Raw genomic sequence first — 18,862 nt, 5'->3', positions numbered from 1 at the left:
CTAATATTTACAGACAAGGAATGAGACTTGTTAAAATACAACGCAATTTTATTTGAAACAACATTATTTGGGGGGGACAAAAAAAACAAAATATTAATTATGAAGGACCGCCGACATGTGGTCAAGGACCACAAGCATGGCGATGAGATGGGCCTGCAAACTTTGCAATCCCGCCTGCATTGATTGCAGCCGCCTCTGGTCCTCTGTGGGAAAAAAAAATGTGTGGATTAATAAAATGACACCTTACATTAGATGTTTGCCAACAAATTAAAAATCAGACTATAGTTTAAACAAAGAAACACTTTTTTTGAAAAAAACAAAAGTAATGGCAAACGCAAAGATGGTATAAATACAAACTAGAAAAATTACACACAAAAAGCCAACCAAAAAAAGAGCGAAGTACGCCAAAAAAAAAAAATTTTTGGTACAGTAAACTAGGAATACACAAGTATGAGTGTTTGGACATGTGTGATATGTTTCAGTGGTAAACATCCAAGACATTGTCTTGCAAAAATATATATCCCAACCATTAAAAAAACTTAAAAATTTGGAAATGCACAGGCACAAGGACAACATCACCCAAAAACCAAAAAATGCCAAAGCAACCATAGTTTAAAAGGGAAACATACCAGTCATCTGTATGCCGGCTCTTGGAGCCCCTACATCCTCCTCCTCTGAGGTGGGCCAGTGCTGGTCCAAAGAAGGAGGGGAGATCTGGGTCAGCGAGGAGGGTGATGAAAAGAGAGGGGTGGGGGGAGGTGAGGGTGATGAAAAGAGAGGGGAGGCAGGTAGAATTTGTCGGGATGGGAAAATTTGGCGAGAGAGGGGCCTCAGGTACTGGGCGGTCTGGGGTGGAGGGGGAATTTGAGGAAGGTTGTGGAGAGGAGTTTTGGCTGGGAGTGGGGGATAGGGGACGAGCCCGGCGGCGTCTTCGTATGCAATGCAGGAGTCTGCGCTCAGCCCCTAAATGATTGATGAAAAAAGTTTAGGCTGATTATTTTGGGAGGGGTTTGTGAACAAATGTACAACACAAAAAATGTTTAAACAGTAAAACAACTGGAAACATGCACACGCAGGCATGTCAGAAAACAACAAACAGGGCTATACCGGAAACATGCACACATAGACATGTCATAAAACAACAAACAGGGCTATACCGGAAACATGCACACGCAGGTTGGGCCGCAAAAAAAGCAAAATAAAAATACACTTACTTTCACAAATCTGCAACCGCAAACATGTCAGCAGGCGTGGCATGCGGCAGCGCAGATCCGACCTCCTGCGCTCCAATTGGCCGATATTTCAGCGATAGCCGAAGGAGCGCAGGCGGCGGCGCACCTCCGCGTACGCCATACGTTTGCGGAGGTTGGTGATGGGGGGAGGCTGGCTAGTGATCCTCTGGTCCATAACCTCGATGAGGACCAGGAGCTCCCGCCTACTAAACACGGAGGCTCTCATGATGGCAATGTTTTTTTTTTTACACAAAACAGTTTTAATAAAGGGCCTAAAAAAAATTTGATTGGCTAATGTACTTGGAAAATTAACAGAACGCATTGTATTGGTTATTGTATGAGTCATGTGACCTACAGCCTCACAAATATAATGTGAGTTATGATAGGCTTGATGCAGTGACATGCGTAAGCTAATTTAAAGAAACAAATTAAAGTACTAAAATATGCCTATAAAAAACAACGGAAAACAATAGTATCAATCCTAAAAACATGTAATTTGTAAAAAAAAAAAACATTGGTGAAACCGTACGTATTCTGCGGTAAACATGACACACAATGACAAGAATAAAGTTTATTGACAATGAAAAAAAAAAAAAGGATTGAAAACATGTGAATAGCAATTAAGGTAATTAATATATTGATTGCCATGAAACGATTAAAGTATGTTTGCAGAATGAAAGAGCAGGTAATCGAAATCTGACAGGCCCACTTCCGGAATTGACTTGTGCGAGCGACCAAAGCAACCAAAGAGGAGACGAACGGTCGGTATTTTGAACGGCCGCAAGCTAGAGGAGGGGTTGGGAGACTATAGGGCGAGAAAATTAGCTACGAGCGAACATACGGACGAACGCTTGAATTTAAATATTTCCGCTCGTACGGCGGACGAGCGTACGGCCACTTACGTCCGGGTCTTAATCAGGCCCATAGTATCACAGCCTGAAGTTTAAAAAAAAAAAAAATACCCACACACTGCGCAACACTTTTCTTCTTTTTAAACCACACACACACAACTGTAATTATTATTATTATTATTACTATAATTACTATAATGATGTTCCTGCACTATGAAAAAAAAACCAAAACAACGATTTGCTGGCTGCCTATCCAAAAAACTAGCTCGGCCAGTATTACTTGAACTTTTGGCCTGATTCTTTGCGGTTCGCAACTGCAACAACGTAAGCAGATCGGTCGATGGTGCGTACTGCGCATGCATCGCAGTGCGCATGCGTGAGTTAGCATTGTGATCACCCTGCAATTCCCCAGGCAGAAAGAAAGCCATCGCAGAGTGAGTGACGGGAGGTCAGTGTTTGGGGGTGGTGACGGGGGAGTGGTCAGAGAAACGCAGGCGTGCGTGTTTGACGTTGCATAGGCGTGCATAAATTAGCCACTGCAACTGCATACGCAGCTTAAGTACTTACTGCGTGCGACGAGGTTAGTAATTTCTGAGTAAGGTCAGACCTGCTTTAATTCTGCGTGATGTGCCGATGTTGCTCAATGTTCCCGATGTATACGCAGGACTGCAAGCTATTACGGATGTGAGATTGGGGTAGTGGGCGTCTCTATGCTGGCTGTACAATGGCTTTACGATTGCATTCATTAACATTTTTGCAGCAGACCTGCATGCGTAATCGCAACCTCAATCGCAATCTGTAATGAATCAGGTTCTTTGTCTCACTCTCTCCTAAGCTCCTCCCCCTCCGGCGGTCCTGTGACAAATGACGCCAGATCACCGCAGGAAGGACTTACATTGGATCCAAAAACAAGTGAGATCCGATGCTGGGAAGATGACATTTCATCTCGTTTTTAAGTCCGGCTCGGTTCAGGTAAATTAGGGTGGGTTTGGTTTCTCTAATCCAAAGTGATAAATATCCTGTAAAATAGATTGATATTATCTATCTTTAATCTGAACTGAGAAGTGACATTTTTCATAAACTAAACTTCACAATAATTTTATGCTTACATTTTTTACTGCGGACTACAGCATAATTTCCACCAATGTTTTGCCTAAAGGCCCCCATGCATCAGCAATCAATAGCGTATAAAAATCTGAATGTATGGGCTTCACAGATCGCAGACTGCAACCAAAAATGATTGGAATTGTTAAATCAGAATGTCCAACATGTTGGATTTGACAGATGGATTGGGGCTGTAGATTGCTATTGTATGGACATGATCAGCAGATTTGCAGACCGTTACTAGTAAAAGGATGAACCTTTGCTGCAATCGATCTGCAAATCACTGAACAATATCTGTAATGTACGGGCGCAGATTGCTAGATTGGAAAATCCTAATATCGGGCAATAAATCTTCAAATTGTTCAATGTGGTTTTGAGATTGGTGATGTGATGTATGGGGGCCATAATTTAACAATTCCAATCACTTTTTGGTTGCAATCTGCGATCTGTGAAGCCCATAAGGCCCCCATACATCAGCAATTGATTGCAGCAATCGTGCAATTTGCAATCGATTGTGTATAAAAATCTTTCCCTTCGATTGCAGAATTGCCACAATCGATTGAAAAAGGGAAAGATTTTTATACACAATCGATTGCAAATTGCTGCAATCAATTGCTGATGTATGGGGGCCTTAAGGCATTTCATCAATCTGCACAATAAACTCAATGTGAAAGCTTGTGAAAATTGTGCAGGGATGGTAGAACATTCCACAGGTGGAAAATTCTGATATTTATGGCTAATTAAATTGTCCTCTAAGATTTTCAAGCTATGAAAACGCTTTCCAAATTGTTGTTACTCTGGGCCTTGGCAAATCAGTTATTAATTCTACTCTGATTGCATTAATTGTTCAGGCTAAAGAACTGCAGAGATCTCACCTTTTCCCTTTCAGCACCAAACCGACACCGAATACCTTCTGACTAATTTGTTATTAGGTTCCCTTAATATTCATCTTAATCTAAATAATTTTGTAATGCACCTGGCATGCAAATCTTTATATGCAAATCAAGAGAAAGGTTGTGATTGGAATATGTAATGACTGCAGGGAAAAAGGAATCAGTGTTTCTGTATTATTTCACATCTGTTATTATACCCCTGATATTCAGCAAGTGGTCAAATTACAAAGCAAGCAATTAATTGAAATTAAGTTTTGTGTCAGGCGACAGAGCTCTGTTATGTCACCATATAAAGAGATCTGTACATGGAATAGTCAGCAGCAATTAGCATTTTCTTCAGCTGTCACTCACCTGGTGAATATTATCTTGAAATTGTTACATTTTTGTCATTCAGTGGATGAAAGATTGCCGGGTGCCTGGGGAAATGCTGGAACATGTCTGGTTAAGAGACACCTGTTCATTTGCTTCTCTGGATGAAAGCATCTCACTTACTACTAAAATACTTCTCTTTTATTTAAGCTTGTCACAGCTGAAACACCAAAATCAAAGATAATTACCTTCATCTGGAGATGTCTGTATTCCACTCACATCAGAGGAATCTGCAAAATATGAAAGCTAAAACTTTATTCCTCTCCTGAGCATCCTGGAAGCCATCGCACTATCCCAGCTCGGAAGGGAAATTCAGCAGGCATATGCTCAATATTCCTAAACCAATTTTTCAGAATCTTTAAACTTTTATTTAATGGCAGACATACAGTAAGGTGCAAGTTAGTAATATAGCTAATGACCCCCTAACTTCAATCCTGATCACTTAGTTTTATTATATAGTGGTTTGTTATACTACTGTAGATACAACTATAATATTTTCCACAACATTATTTGTGAAAGGCAACAATGTAGATTTCTTGCTGAGTGAAATCAAAAGGTAGTTAGGCCAGGATAGGAACTGTGGCTGATTTCGCCAGGCGATCACATATTTTGACACAGATAGAATAGTGGGTGGTTACTAGTCCCTGAGTTAAGGCCCCCATACATCAGCAATCTGAAAACCACATTGAACAATTTGAAGATTTATTGCCTGATTTTCGGATTTCCTAATCTAGCAATATGCGCCCATCTTTTTCAGTGATTTGCAGATCAAATGCAGCAAACACAGATCTGCCAATCTTGATAGGCTCATCATTTTACTAGTAACGGTCTACAAATCTGCTGATCATGTCCATACACTAGCAATTTACAGCCCCAATCGATCTATGACATCCAACATGTTGAACAATCTGATTTAACAATTCCAATCACTTTTTGGTTGCAATCTGCGATTTCCACTGATCCCTCACTATGGACCTGTGAGCCTGATTCGCTGAGTGCTCGCAACCGGGTCGATGTTTGCTCTGTCGCTCCGGGTCTCGCACCAAAGGGGGCGAGCTGTCGATGGTGATTGACAGCACGCCCCATTTGGTAGACGTGGCCGGGGGGTGGCTTCACAAACGGAGGCGTTCCCAAGCGAACGCCTGACGTTTGTGGGCGGCCCCACTGACATCACAAGTGGGAGAGCTTCTGGCTCTTTTAGAGCCAGAAACTCTCTGGAGCTTGCGGCCACGAGACCCTACCACAAGGGTCTTGTCGCAAGCCTGATGGTCGCGATGGTCTTGACCATCATGACCATCATCCTGGCCACTCGCAATAGCTGTGGGTGGTCACCCACAGCTATGTGAGCGGCCAGGAGGTCGCACAAAAAAATAAAAAAAAATGCCCAGATTCAGAGCGAGCGCTCTTTCAGAGCGTCCGGCTCTGAAACAGGGCCTGTCTGCATGGAGTAGCTGGCAAAGGGTTTCAGACACTGGGTTCAATCCAGAACAGCTCCTCTGGTAGTCACAGGACACAAGCAGATGTAGGCATATTAAGGCAAGATGTTTATTGCTCATAAGACTTTAAAAGACTAGGCCCTCATTCAGAGGCGGTCGCAAGAAGCGATCGCTCTCTCTGAATGAGGGCAGCCGCTTTTTTTTGCGGCCTCCTGGTCGCTAGATAAGCTGTGGGTTACCACCCACAGCTTAGCGTCCAACCAGGGTAATGGTCGTGATGGTCAAGACCATCGTGACCATCGGGGCTTGCGACGAGACCCTAAGGTTGGGTCTCGGCAACCGCAAGCCCAAGAGAGCTTCCTCCTCTTGATCGAGCAGGAAGCTCCCCACTGACATCACTATTGATGTCAGTGCGGCCACCCACAAAACGGTAGGCGTTCCTTAAGGAACGCCTCCGTTTGTGAAACCACCCCCCCCCCACCCCGCCTACAAAACAGGCCGAGCTGTCGATCAACATTGACAGCCGGCTCTTTTGTAGTGAGCTCCGGAGCGAGGACCAAAACATCGACCTGGTTGCGAGCGCTCAGCGCTTGCGACAGGGTCTGAATGAGGTGCACAGCATACAAATATTCTTCAGGAGTACAGTCCTCTCATATAGTCAGGGGATACTGGGCCCGTTTTGACCTTTAAGCACGCCTGCGATCGGATCTCCACTCCCCGTTTTCAAGCACCTTCCCGTTACCACCCACATACGCCTCATTCTGTCACTCAAAATAGCAGGCATTCGCTATTTAGCGAACAAACGATTTTTGGGCGCACTGACTGGTTCGCGCATGCGTATTATGATCCGTACGCATGCGCAGTTGGGCAAACATCGCTCAGACCGAACGAGCGGCCGCTTACGAGCGGCTCTGAATCAGGCCCCCACTCTTTTAGGGCTTGCAGGCTCTCTTTTTATCCAGTTTTAAGACACACCACCACAGGGGTAAGCAGGGGCGTCTTAACAGAGGAGGGGGACCGTGTGCACTCCCTGTGCGGGGCCCCCTCCTCTCTCCCCGGTGGCCGGCAGCCGACTGACGAGGCTAGCCAGCCACCGGAGCCTTAGTAGACTCCGGGCACTAGAGTGTGCCCGGATTCTACTGCGCATGCGCAGAACGCCGGAAAATGGCAGCTGCGGCCATTTTCCGGTGTTCTGAGCAGCGCAGACACCTGACGTGGGACCACGAACAGGTAAGTCTAAAATAATATGGGTGCAGTGTGTGCGGTGCGGGACCCCCCTGGACCCCGCACACACTGCACCCATTTTAGATACACCACTGGGGTTAAGCCTGCCCTGACTTCTAATGGTGCATACACACGTAGCAATCAGCCAGCAATACAATATCACTGGCTGATCATCATGCACCCTTCCTGGTGTGCTGGATGATTTATATTGATCACCCAGCACACCATATACTTACCGACGACTATAGCGGGTCCCCTATAGTAACCTGCTCGATATCGAGCAAGTTGACCAGCATGCACGGCCGTTGGACGTTACCATTTAAATCGCTATGTGTGTACCCACCATAAACAGAAATCAGACAACTGTCTCTTACATACAATGCACATTTTACAGGAACTGGTCAATTGCATTCCTCCTTTCATATATCTTTGACCCAAACCAGTTTGCCTTAACACAATTTGATTTAGCAAATTACTGTCTCCTTCCTTAACACCTTATTATACCCCTTTTCCACCAAAATCCCGGGTCTGACCCAGGATTTGGAACACTGGGCCTGATTCAGACCCGCTCGCAAGCGGGCCGATGGTGCCCTAGTGCGCATGCACATGACGGAGGGAGCTCCGTTGTGCGCATGCGCGAGACCCGGATAGCGACAGCCAAGCTGTCGCTCCGGGTCTCGCACCAAAGGGGGCGTGCTGTTGATGGTGAGTGACAGCACGCCCCCTTTGGTGGGAGTGCCGGGGGCGCAGCTGCCAGACGGAGGCGTTCCCATGGGAACGCCTACCGTCTGGGTCCGGTCCCACTGACATCACTCGTGATGTCAGTGGGAGTGATTTTGGCTCTGATAGAGCCAAAATCACTCCAGGGCTTGCGGTCACCGAGACCCTACCGCAGGGTCTCGTCGCAAGCCCGATGGTCGCTATGGTCTTGACCATCGCGACCATCATCATGGACGCTCGCATAAGCTGTGGTTGGTCACCCACAGCTATTGGAGCGTCAAGGAGGACGCTCCAAAAAAACCCCAAAAACGCCCTGATTCAGAGCGGGCGCTCGTTCAGAGCGTCCGGCTCTGAATCAGGCCCACAGTTTACTATTTCCCATTCCCAGGTCGGCACCATTCACTGCACACGGGTGAAGAAGAGGTCATCATCAAGCGCCAGAAACTCCAGCTCTCCTCTGCACACTAGACTGGAGCGGACCATCAGAGGAGGGGGTCCTTTTGGGAGACTGTGATATCACAGCTATCAGCAGGGAGATGGGCAGGGAGAGATTACAGCCTCCCCGTATGAAGTGGAGATGGGGTAAAAACCAGAGCGGTCTGGACCATAAGGGGAGGCTGTAATCTCTCCCTCCCACTGACACCTGTCACACAGACAGCTTCCGAATACCACCCAATCACCGTGCTGGAAACGGGTCTTGGGTCGGAAGACCTGGGTAACCTGTTTCCACTAAGCCTGACCAGGGTTTACCCACTAAAAACCCTGCTCGATACCTGGGAAGAAATGCTGGGTCAATGGACCCAGGATTTTATCCTACGACCCTTTTCCACTGAGCCACTACCTGGGTTGACACGACAATAACCCAGTTATTCTGGCCAATGGAAAAGGGGTATTAGAAAACTCCCAATACAGGAATGTCTGGAGTGCATTGACTCTATACAAGCTTTGGTCAGTAAACACTAACCCTTTTACTAGGGCCACGATAATTACCGTATAATTTGCTACGTCAGAAAACAAAGTGATTCCTAAAATGGCAATTCCTTTTAAAATAAAACTAAATAATACCCCTTTTACACCGAAGTTAAAACCCGGGTTATTGAAGGGTTAATCTGGGCAGCTCCCTGGTGTAAAAGGGGAGAGGGTTGGATCGCTGGGTCGAGTGACCCGGCAATCCAACCCAGGTAACTAGCAGGATTTAACATGAAACCCTGCTGTGAGAACAGCGCACTCCGGGTCACGATGACCTGGAGTGCGCTGCTAGCCGGCCGATTGGTCCGGCTTCAGTGGCGCTTGGAGATGACGACATCTCCAAGCAACCAATTTCACTCTGGAAAAGCCGGGTCTATGCAGACCCGACTCTGGTGTGAGCAGCGCCGACTCGGGCACAGGCAAAATTCCGGGTCTTATCCGGATAAGAACTTTGTCCCAACTCCAGGTCAGACCCGGAATTTAGGTGGAAAAGGGGTATAAATAATAAAAGTGCACAGTTCATACATTTTAAAATGCAATTCTACAACTGCACGCAGCACATTAAAATGTTTTTATGTATTTTAACATGTTCATTTCAATGTGCAGTACACTGAGCTTTGTTAACACAATGCATGCAGTCCTGGTTGAAGAGCTGCACGTTAACTTAAATGCATCAGTTTATATTTTAAAATGTATACACAACACATTCTTTCACCTTTTAAACACACAAGGCCCAGCATCCAGCACTGGAACTTGCCCATGTTGCGTCCCAGCATCATGCAGAGACTCAGCGTTCCCTTGCTGCAGTTATGCGCCTTGTCACCGGCTAGTACATTTGGCAGTATTGGTAATACTGTGCTCATTGTCTGGTGCTATAATTGTACTGTTGCATTCAGGGCCTGACCTAGCCCAAATTTTTTTTTGGTAAGCGAGTATATTTTTTGGCGCCCCCCTATGCAGTGCCCCTTTTACAGTGCCCCTTGTGCCCCCAGTAGTAAGCCCTTATATAGTGCCCCCAGTAGTAATCCCCCTATGCAGTGCCCCCAGTAGTGGTACCCCCATGCAGTGCCCCTTATGCAGTGCCCCCAGTAGTAAGCCCCTTATATAGTGCCCCCAGTAGTAATGCCTCCTTGCAGTGCCCCCAGTAGTAATCCCCCCTTGTAGTGCCCCCAGTAGTAATCCCCCATTGTAGTGCCCCCAGTAGTAGTCCCCCCCCTGTAGTGCCCCCAGTAGTAGTCCCCCTTGTAGTGCCCCCAGTAGTAGCCCCCCCTTGTAGTGCCCCCAGTAGTAATCCCCCCCCCCCGCAGTAGAAACGTAATTTAAAAAAAAAACACTTACCTGAAACTCCGCTCCTGCTCCTGGGCCGGCCGCCACTATCAGCTCCTCCGCCAGTCCTCCGGGCCGCTTTGTATTCTGGGAGAGATGTCATGATGTCTCTCCCATTACCCACTGCGGGAGATGGAAGATGCCCAGCTCCGGCAGTGGGAGCAGCAGCCAGAGTCAGATGCTGGCGCCGGCGGCTGTGTTTGGCACTGTGTAGTGCTGACCGAACTCCCTCCGGTCAGCGCTACACACAGGGTGCAGCAGTGTCACAGAGACACAGACTGCCCGTGGCCCGCATGGTACGCAGCTGAGGTGCCCTCCACTATGTGGCGCCCTACGCAGCTGCGTATCATGCGTAATGGAAGAACAGGCCCTGGTTGTGTAGCAGGGCTGAGTGTACCAGTGCGGTCACTCACCCTGCTACTAGGCATCCTCACCCTCCACGCCTGGATGGTGGGGGTGCCTTGGGGCAGCGGGCGCCCCGGGCATCAGAGTGGGGTGGGATCCGGAGAGATCCCAGCCCCGTTCGAGCGTGTGGTGGGGCCCATCCGCAAGCTGGCCGGCGGGTCAGGATCGGTCGTGATCCCACCCCCCATCCGGCGCAGCGGGCATGGAGGTAGCGGCGGATTGCCGCCGCTACTCCACGGGCATGATGGCAAGTCTGAATCCTGGTGGATTCAGACTCAGCCAATCAGCACGTGCCCCTTTGAATGTGGCGCCGACTGTGAACCAATCCGGGCTCACAGATCTGCAGCCAGCAGGGGATGGCCACGGCGAGCCAATCGTAGCTCGCCGCGTCATCACCCCGCCCCCTGGCGTCGGCTTGAATTAGCTGGCGCGATAGGAGGACAAAAAGTGCGATGGCCGGGACGGAGCGGTGAAGAGCTCCCGAAGATAGGAGAAGGAAGACGCCGGAAGTCCCGCCGGGCGGCGGCCATCGAAAAAGAGCTCCCCCAGGCCGCCGCCCGCCGGGCGAAGAGCTGCAGACCGGCGCCCACCAGGAGTGAGGACGGAGAAGGCACCGGAGGCCCTGGGGCAGCAGTGTGCGACACAAAAGAGCTAGCCCCGGCCACTGCTGCCCAGGTGAAGACTGCAGGAAGCCTGGAGGTGGCGGACGTTGTTCCACCTCCGGTGAAGACCTCGCGGAGGCTGGGTCAGGCTCGGCTCCGCCGGAGGCCCCGGGACTGGTAAGTCCCTCACACCTCCATAGACCACCAGGGTTCGGCGCTAGGCCGTGCCCCATTGTTGTTCGGCGCTAGGCCGTGGGTCATTGTAACTCGGCGCTAGGCCGCGGGTCATGGTAGTTCGGCGCTAGGCCGTGGGTCATTGTAACTCGGCGCTAGGCCGCGGGTCATGGTATTTCGGCGCTAGGCCGTGGGTCATTGTAGTTCGGCGCTAGGCCGTGGGTCATTGTAATTCGGCGGTAGGCCGTGTCTCATGGTAATTCGGCGCTAGGCCGTGGGTCAATGTAATTTGGCGGTAGGCCGTGTCTCATGGTAATTCGGCGCTAGGCCGTGGGTCATTGTAATTCGACGGTAGGCCGTGTCTCATGGTAATTCGGCGCTAGGCCGTGTCTCATGGTAAGTCGGCACTAGGCCGTGGGGTATGTTAATTCGGCACCAGGCCGTGGTCACTGTGAGTCTGTGTTAGGCCATAGGAGTTGTTGCTGTCGGCGTTAGGCCATGATCATTGTAGTTCGGCGCTAGGCCTTGGACAAGGGACAGTCAGGCTAGGCCACAGGTACGCAAGGGCAGAAGGCCCTAGAAGCATCGTGAAAATTGGTCAGGCGGTCAGGCCCCCATCAAAGGTAGACCGGGCTGGGACCAGGACGTTCTTCCCCTCAGTCAGGCCCCCATTAAAGGTAGGCTGTTGGTAAGTCGCTGCACCCCCCCTCAGTCAGGCCCCCATTAAAGGTAGGCTGTTGGTAAGTCGCTGTATCTCCCACAGTCAGGCCCCCATTAAAGGTAGGCAGTGGTAAGGTATCTGTTATTGTATCGGGTCCTGTGCGGGGCTCTTGCTGTTGTGTTCATCTACAGGTGCTGAGATCAGGACTCGTCCAGCAAAGGGACAAGATTATTTCTGGTGAGCGTAATTGTTTTGTTTGCTGTTTGTGTTGTGTGTCACCCAACTTCCCTTTTCCCTGTCGGGCGTTTTCGTTCGGGGTACACCCTTGTGCTTGGCACGTAGGTGTAGCCAGTCTGAGGCCACAAGTGCCAATGATGACCATCCACTGATCCCAGTGGAGGTCACCCCGCCTCAGCACCTTGTTCTTTTCCAGGGCCAGGAGTGGAAACCCAGTTCACGACTGTCCGCGTCCGACCTGTGCTCCAGGACCGTCGACGGGAGCGGCCTGAAGGTGAGAGTCTGGGAGTCAGGAGGTAAGTGCCCGAGTCCACCGGCACCGCAGCTGAGGCTCCACTCAGCCAGTTCAGGGGGACCCCCCTCCCACCTCTTACAGTTGCATTGTTGCTGTAACTGCATTGCTTTATGAATGTACTGTTGGGGAGTATAGAAGTAGTGTGGTGAAAGGGAGTGCACTACACACAGCTTGTATTGTGGTTGTTCATCAGATTAGCGAGTTAGGGCCCTGAATTGTGAACGTATAGCCAGGTACTGCATACTTCCCTACCTTTAGACTGTCCCTTCCGGGAGGTGACAGCCTGGTCGACTCTCTGTACACAGCAGGTGGATGGAGTGGGGGGCGTGGTGGCTCAAAAGCGTCATCGTGGCCCCGCCCCCCACTGTGCAGAGCCCGTAATATAGGCACTGTACAGCAGGGGGCGGGGCTTTAATGATGCGATTTAACGCAAATCACGTCATCTGATCCCCCGGACTGCATACTAAGTTGCCGGCAACGGGGGATGCGGGCTGGCTACGGCTGGTTCCGGGAGACTTGCCTAGTCTTCCGGGTGGTCGGGAGCGCAACCCGATTTTCGGGAGGCTCCCGACCATTTCGGGAGAGTAGGTAAGTATGAGGTACTGAGATTCCGACTGTTTATTCAGCAGAGAAATAAGAGGGCTCTATTCCCTCCTCTTTCATCTATTTTGACGTGTTCTAGTATGGTGAATTTAAAGTCATCTGTTATAGAGTTATGCACTTCTGCGAAGTGTCGTGGGAGGCTATGAGTTTTAATGTTATTTTTGATATTCCTCAATGTTCTTGTATACGCAGTTTTAAATTACGTTTAGTTTTTCCTACATAGGATAACCCACATTTGCAGGTGATTCTATAAATAACAAATGTGGAATTACATATATGTATTTTTTTGAGTTTATAGTAAATTTTATTATCTTTATCACAGATCTTAGGACACTTTTCTATAAATTTGCGACAAATGCATTTCTGACATTAGTAGAAACCATTTTTTTTTGTTAGAAAGGTACTCTCCAGATTATCCTGTTTATCCTGTGGAGGTCAATATACTTTTCCAATGTTGTGATTTTCGGTAACCATAGGTTTTTGTGGAAGAAGAGGACCTAATACGGGGTCTCTAAGTAAAATATTCCAGTTCTTCTCCAGAATCTTTTTTTGTTTATTTTCTTTATTATATTGAGTTATGAATGGTCTACTTTCTTGTGAGTCTTTCATAGGTTTCCGCTTACAACTGAACAAGTCAGTCTACTGTGGCGCCGGAGAGGAGTGGGCCCGATATGAGCCTGCACACGGACCCCCTCCTCTCTTGAAGCGCCTCTGGGCACTGACTTCATATTTGGAAGCCTTTTCTTCTAATCACAATCCGGACTATCAGTCCCAGGGGGAGTTGTTTTCTCCTCCTGGGATTGCCAGTCCGGATGGCCATTGGCAGTAGCGCTTCCAATGTGAAGCTGTTAGGTTGCTAGAAAACCAGCGTTATGTGGGCTCTAGGGGCTGCAGATGATGCAGTCCCTAGAAGCTGGGTTCTGTGCGCACGCAAGTTTTTTTATTTTCTTCCCCTAGTTAGATTTTCTGTGCATGCATAACTGATAATCATGGAGTCCAGGTCGGCGTTGACCTGAGCTGCAGCCCGCCCAGCCCCCCCGGACTGAAAATGGTAGGGACCGCCATTGGTGACAGAGAAGGAACATGGACACAATAGTATAGACACGTACATACTATAAAGGCTGAAGGGGAAAGTGCACGCCAAGTTTAGGAAAGGGGTTTGTGCACATAACAGTCCGCCTTGCCACCATCTACCACTTAGCATACACCTCACTGCCTGCTGTCTAGCCAACTAGTTGATTGGTTGGAATGAAAATCTGATAACGTATGGGAGTAACTGATGATCAGCAATTTGCTCCTAGATGCCAGAAAACAGATGAAAATGATCGTCAGACAAGTTTGTTAAATGTTTGATCTAAACAATTTGTTCAAACAACAGTTTTTGTCCATTTTCTGGCATTTGGGAGCAAATTGCTGATTGTCACTTGCTTTCATTCCTTAACAGATTTTCATTCCAACCAATCAACTAGTTGGATGGTTGGACAGAAAATCTTTACGTGTGTATGCAGCTTTAGCTATGAGGTCGGTCAAACAAAATCTGGAGCCTAAAAACATTTGCCTCAACTCCCTTTTCCTTGAGTCGGCCCTTGGTTAAAGACAGTTTGTAAAATGCAATGTCCCACCTGTAAGGACATAACATAATGTCACTGATCAACTACTATGCAGAAGGGAGATAGTACTGAGGTTATGCTAAATTTAATTCCTCATTTGCTAAATATTTAGATACAATAAAAGCAGCTAATGGCATTTTAGCCATCAGAAAAATAAAAGCAACTAATTCTTTGTGATTGGCTTAATGGTTGCGTGGCATTCAGTGATAGATTTTATTACGCTGATTTCGGCTTTCAACCTCCTGCAACTAAGCCAAATTAATTGAGCCCCCTATCAATCCATTTTGTGTTGATTGAATTTTCTCGATTAGCCTGACCTTTGCATGGCGACATTAAATGCAGCTTGGAGGAAAGTCACATAAGCAGAAAAGGAAAGTCAGAGAGGGGAGACAGCTAAAAGGAAAGTTTGTTCCCAATTTGTATGTAAAATGTATTGTAATGGTTGTAATTCCACTTAGCTTCTGCAAATGTGCTGAGCAAATGCCAGGCTGTTCTGCGGTGTCAGCGAGTGTCACACCGAGAAAATCAAATGCCGGCTCATAAAGTTGTGGTACCAGCAAGTGCAGCTCATGGTGTGACCAGATTAGTGGGGCATGTTAACTCCTTGTGCTCTGGACAGTGGCATGACGCAGGCGAGAGGGTTCTTCACTATTCTGGCACGGATCCTTAAGTATTATTCAGCAGTATTAGACCTCTCGCTTAGCTGTCACCTCTTTATGCTTCTTTCTCCCTGTAAGGAAAGCCTAGCCACAGTCTGAAAGACTTTATGTAGCCCAATGTAAGTGGCCCAGGTCAGGGGTAAGAGTAGGATTAAGAAGCAGTGTACTATATAGTAGACAGCAATATATATATATATATATATATATATATATATATATATATATGTATATATATATATTTTTTTATTATCATACCAAGTATATACAAACACGTCTGTGGTATATACTTAAATCCTTTCCTAGTTTAATCTAAGATAAAGAGATTAGTATCCTCCACTGAGGCAAAGACTGGACTGACGTGCATTAATAAACATTCTCTCTAAAGCCCTGAGTAAAATGTAGCCACTATATAATGCAAATTAATAATAATATACAGATTTAATATGACTGCATTGACACCTGGTGGTCGTGTATGGCACTACTGCTAAGAATAAATAATCCTGTAATTTAGGGGTAAGATTTGGTGGTTTTTTTGGTTGTTTTTCTGCGACGTGATTTTGCAAATTGGAGAATTACCAAAGCCCAAATCGCAGGAGAAACATGACTTCACACTCCAATACATGGCAATACACCATCGCATAATATAGTTAACATTGACAACAATATAAATTATGGATTTACTAAGAATCGTATTGCCACTCATAATCACACCAAAATTGCAGCAAAATACATAAAATAAATAGACCTACCTGTGAGCAGCATGTTTGTCCTGAAGCACATACTGATTTGTGCTGGCTTTTGAGTTGTACACTAAAGAAAGGGTGTAAAAATATGGAAAAAAGTTGCGTAGGGTCCTCCTGCAAAAGCATAGCCAGCCCCTGACCTTTCTACCCATTCTGGTAATGAAAAATTGGGGGGAAAACCGACGTGGGCCCCCCCGATTTTTCAATAACCAGCACCAGGCTGAACCAGCTGGGAGGCTTACACTATAGGAGGGAGACACACAGCATGGGGCTCCCCTGCCCCAGCCCCAAACTGATCAGCCTAGGCCTGGAAGGAAATGGCACTGGAGGGACATGAGGTGATTTGGTGTGACTACAGGGATGGTGCTAGAGACATGGAGATGGTGCTAGAGAAACACGGGTACGGTGCTAGATAGACACAGGGGGTGGTGCTGGAAACACACAGGTAGAATAAGAAGAAAAGGCTGGGAAACAGTAATCTGTAGTAAGACACCAATTCTAAAGAAACCATATTACTTAAACAAATGGTAAAAAAAAAATAGCAAATATATTTTATTAATATAATTCAGTTCAGGGAAACTCACATTTTGCCCAGCCTCAAAGTTTCTGGTACTATGTATCCCTACACCAACAGGTGGTCTCCTACATGAATAGTGATTACTGACTTAAGACACTGCCTGTCAAGGGCAGATCAATTTCTTCGGAGGTTCCCTGTTGCAGAGAAATCATATAGGTAAGAAAAGACTCATTCACATGTGTGCAGCGTCTATTAATTTGAGGGACTGGGGGCATGGTCAGCACTATCCCAAAGTGCTGAGTATGCCTCCAGCATGATGAAAATGGGGGAGTGGTTTGTCGGCATGGTATTTCATAGTAGGTTGTGCCTTTTTTTCTGTGCTTGTGCAAATCTAGAAAGTTGGGAAGTATCCTATATGGCAGGAGTTCCCAACCACGGTCCTCAAGGCACGCTAACAGTCCAGGTTTTAAGGATAGCAATACTTGAGCACAGGTGACTTAATTAGTACCTCAATTATTTTGATTTAAACATCTGTGCTCCAGCATGGATATCACTAAAACCAGTACTGTTAGTGTGCCTTGAGGACAGGGGTTGGGAATCACTGCTGTATAGCATTTACTGGGATGCTGACAGTACTAAGTATAATGGTCTGCTAACCTCACCAACGTTTGCTTTTGGCCTTGCCTACATAGGGCCAGTTTCAGAAATGTTTCCAGGACAATTTAAATTCCCAAACCACCCCTGCATGTAATGCAGACAGTCCCAATGTCCCTGCACTCTCAGGACACATGCATACTAACATTACCTATATCCCCTCCCTCTCAGGACATATGTAATACAGACAGTTCCAATGTTCCATCACTCCCAGGACTCATGTAATACAAAAAGCAAGAAAGCCCCAAGGGCCGTAACTAGGTGTGCGAGTGATGCCACCCCACAGAGCGCAAGGCCCAGCAGACGGCACCATTGCTGCCTCACAGTACCTGCATCTGGCCAGCAGGGTGCCTGAATGGCACCCAGCAGCCACTATTGCTGCTGCGTTGCCATCAGGAGCATCCCCTGGGAGCTCCAGACATGACACCACAGTCTATATAGCTCCCCCGGACCATCCTGAGGATACTCCGGGCATTGCTGTGCTTCTGGGCGCTGTTAGCCCCCCCTTCCCCGGCATAATGCCAAGCATTCTGGGGCGAGGCCAGCCCAGCCCAGGGCACTGTAACACCCAGTTACAACACTGACAGTCCATATGTCCTCTTACTCTCGGGACACGTGTATACATACAGTGACTATGTCTACTCACTCTCAAGATACATGCAATATAGACAGCCACAATGTCTCTTCACAATCAGGACACATGTAACATAGTCTTGAAATCCGTACACTCCCAGGACACATGTAACAGAGACAGTACGGATGTCTCCTCACTCTCAGAACACATGTAATGCAGACAGTCCTGCTGTTCCCAACTCTCAGAACCAGGGCCGGCCCAAGCCCATTTTTTTTGGTAAGCGAATATCTTCCTTTGCTCCCCCTGAGTTATGTTTAAGGGGGCGTGTTCTAGTGGAAAAAGCTATATATATATATATATATATATATATATACACACCAAAAAAATGGAGATAGCTGTGTTACCGTATCTAAAAGTTGAAGTTTTTAACCAATAACTTCAGTAAAACATGCTTTGCTTACTCACCAGAGCACAGTCTCCCCTTCCTTGCTAGGGCATGCTGCTGGTTGCACCTAATCTCATAGGCAGATCAGTGTTGGAGGGTGGATACAGGGTGTGCACACTATAGGGAGGGGGTTAGAGGCTGGCTACTGGGAAACCCACTACATAAGGGGGGGGGGGAGGGTGGAGTGGACTAGCTGGCTATAGGGGTGCTCACAGGGGGGGTGCTGTCTACATTAGCTCACACTGTGGGGGGGGGGCTGATGGCATCATTTCACACTGAGGGGGGGAGAGTGGCTGGCTACAGGGGTGTACATTGCAGGGGGTGTACTACTCTGCATCAGTCCGCATCTACTTACAGTCACACACCGCAGTGAGGGGGATGGAGGTTGTCTGTCTAGCTCGCTAGTTTCAGCTCAGTCACATACTGTCACTGCACTGGGGATAGGGATGGGAATCATTTGATGTTTCATCGGAAACATCGGTTAAATGGTTTCAATGTTTGATGTTTAACCCTGCAATGTTTTTGATTCAATGTTTCATTACCATTGCAAGATTTCTCC

The 18,862-nt window shown here is 47.5% G+C and overlaps 1 long non-coding RNA gene across 2 annotated transcripts; it reads right to left on the bottom strand.

Moving 5' to 3' along the window:
- Positions 1–51: 51 nt before the first annotated feature.
- Positions 52–18,405, bottom strand: LOC148522860 (uncharacterized). Of its 2 annotated transcripts, XR_015878501.1 has the most exons (6): positions 18,324–18,405; positions 4,638–4,679; positions 4,432–4,507; positions 2,979–3,102; positions 630–963; positions 52–203 (listed from the first exon to the last, which is right to left on the bottom strand). It is a non-coding gene; the product is annotated as an uncharacterized LOC148522860 (long non-coding RNA). The 2 variants fall into 2 exon arrangements; XR_015878500.1 differs by lacking the exons at positions 4,638–4,679; positions 18,324–18,405 and having other exon boundaries at positions 4,432–4,623.
- Between the last annotated feature and the right edge of the window lie 457 nt (positions 18,406–18,862).

This window comes from Taudactylus pleione, unplaced genomic scaffold (genome assembly GCF_031769625.1).
Source record: "Taudactylus pleione unplaced genomic scaffold, aTauple2 ptg000138l, whole genome shotgun sequence".
NCBI lineage: Eukaryota > Metazoa > Chordata > Amphibia > Anura > Myobatrachidae > Taudactylus > Taudactylus pleione.
Note: the sequence above shows the minus strand (reverse complement) of the source record. Positions and strands in the feature narration are given on the sequence as shown.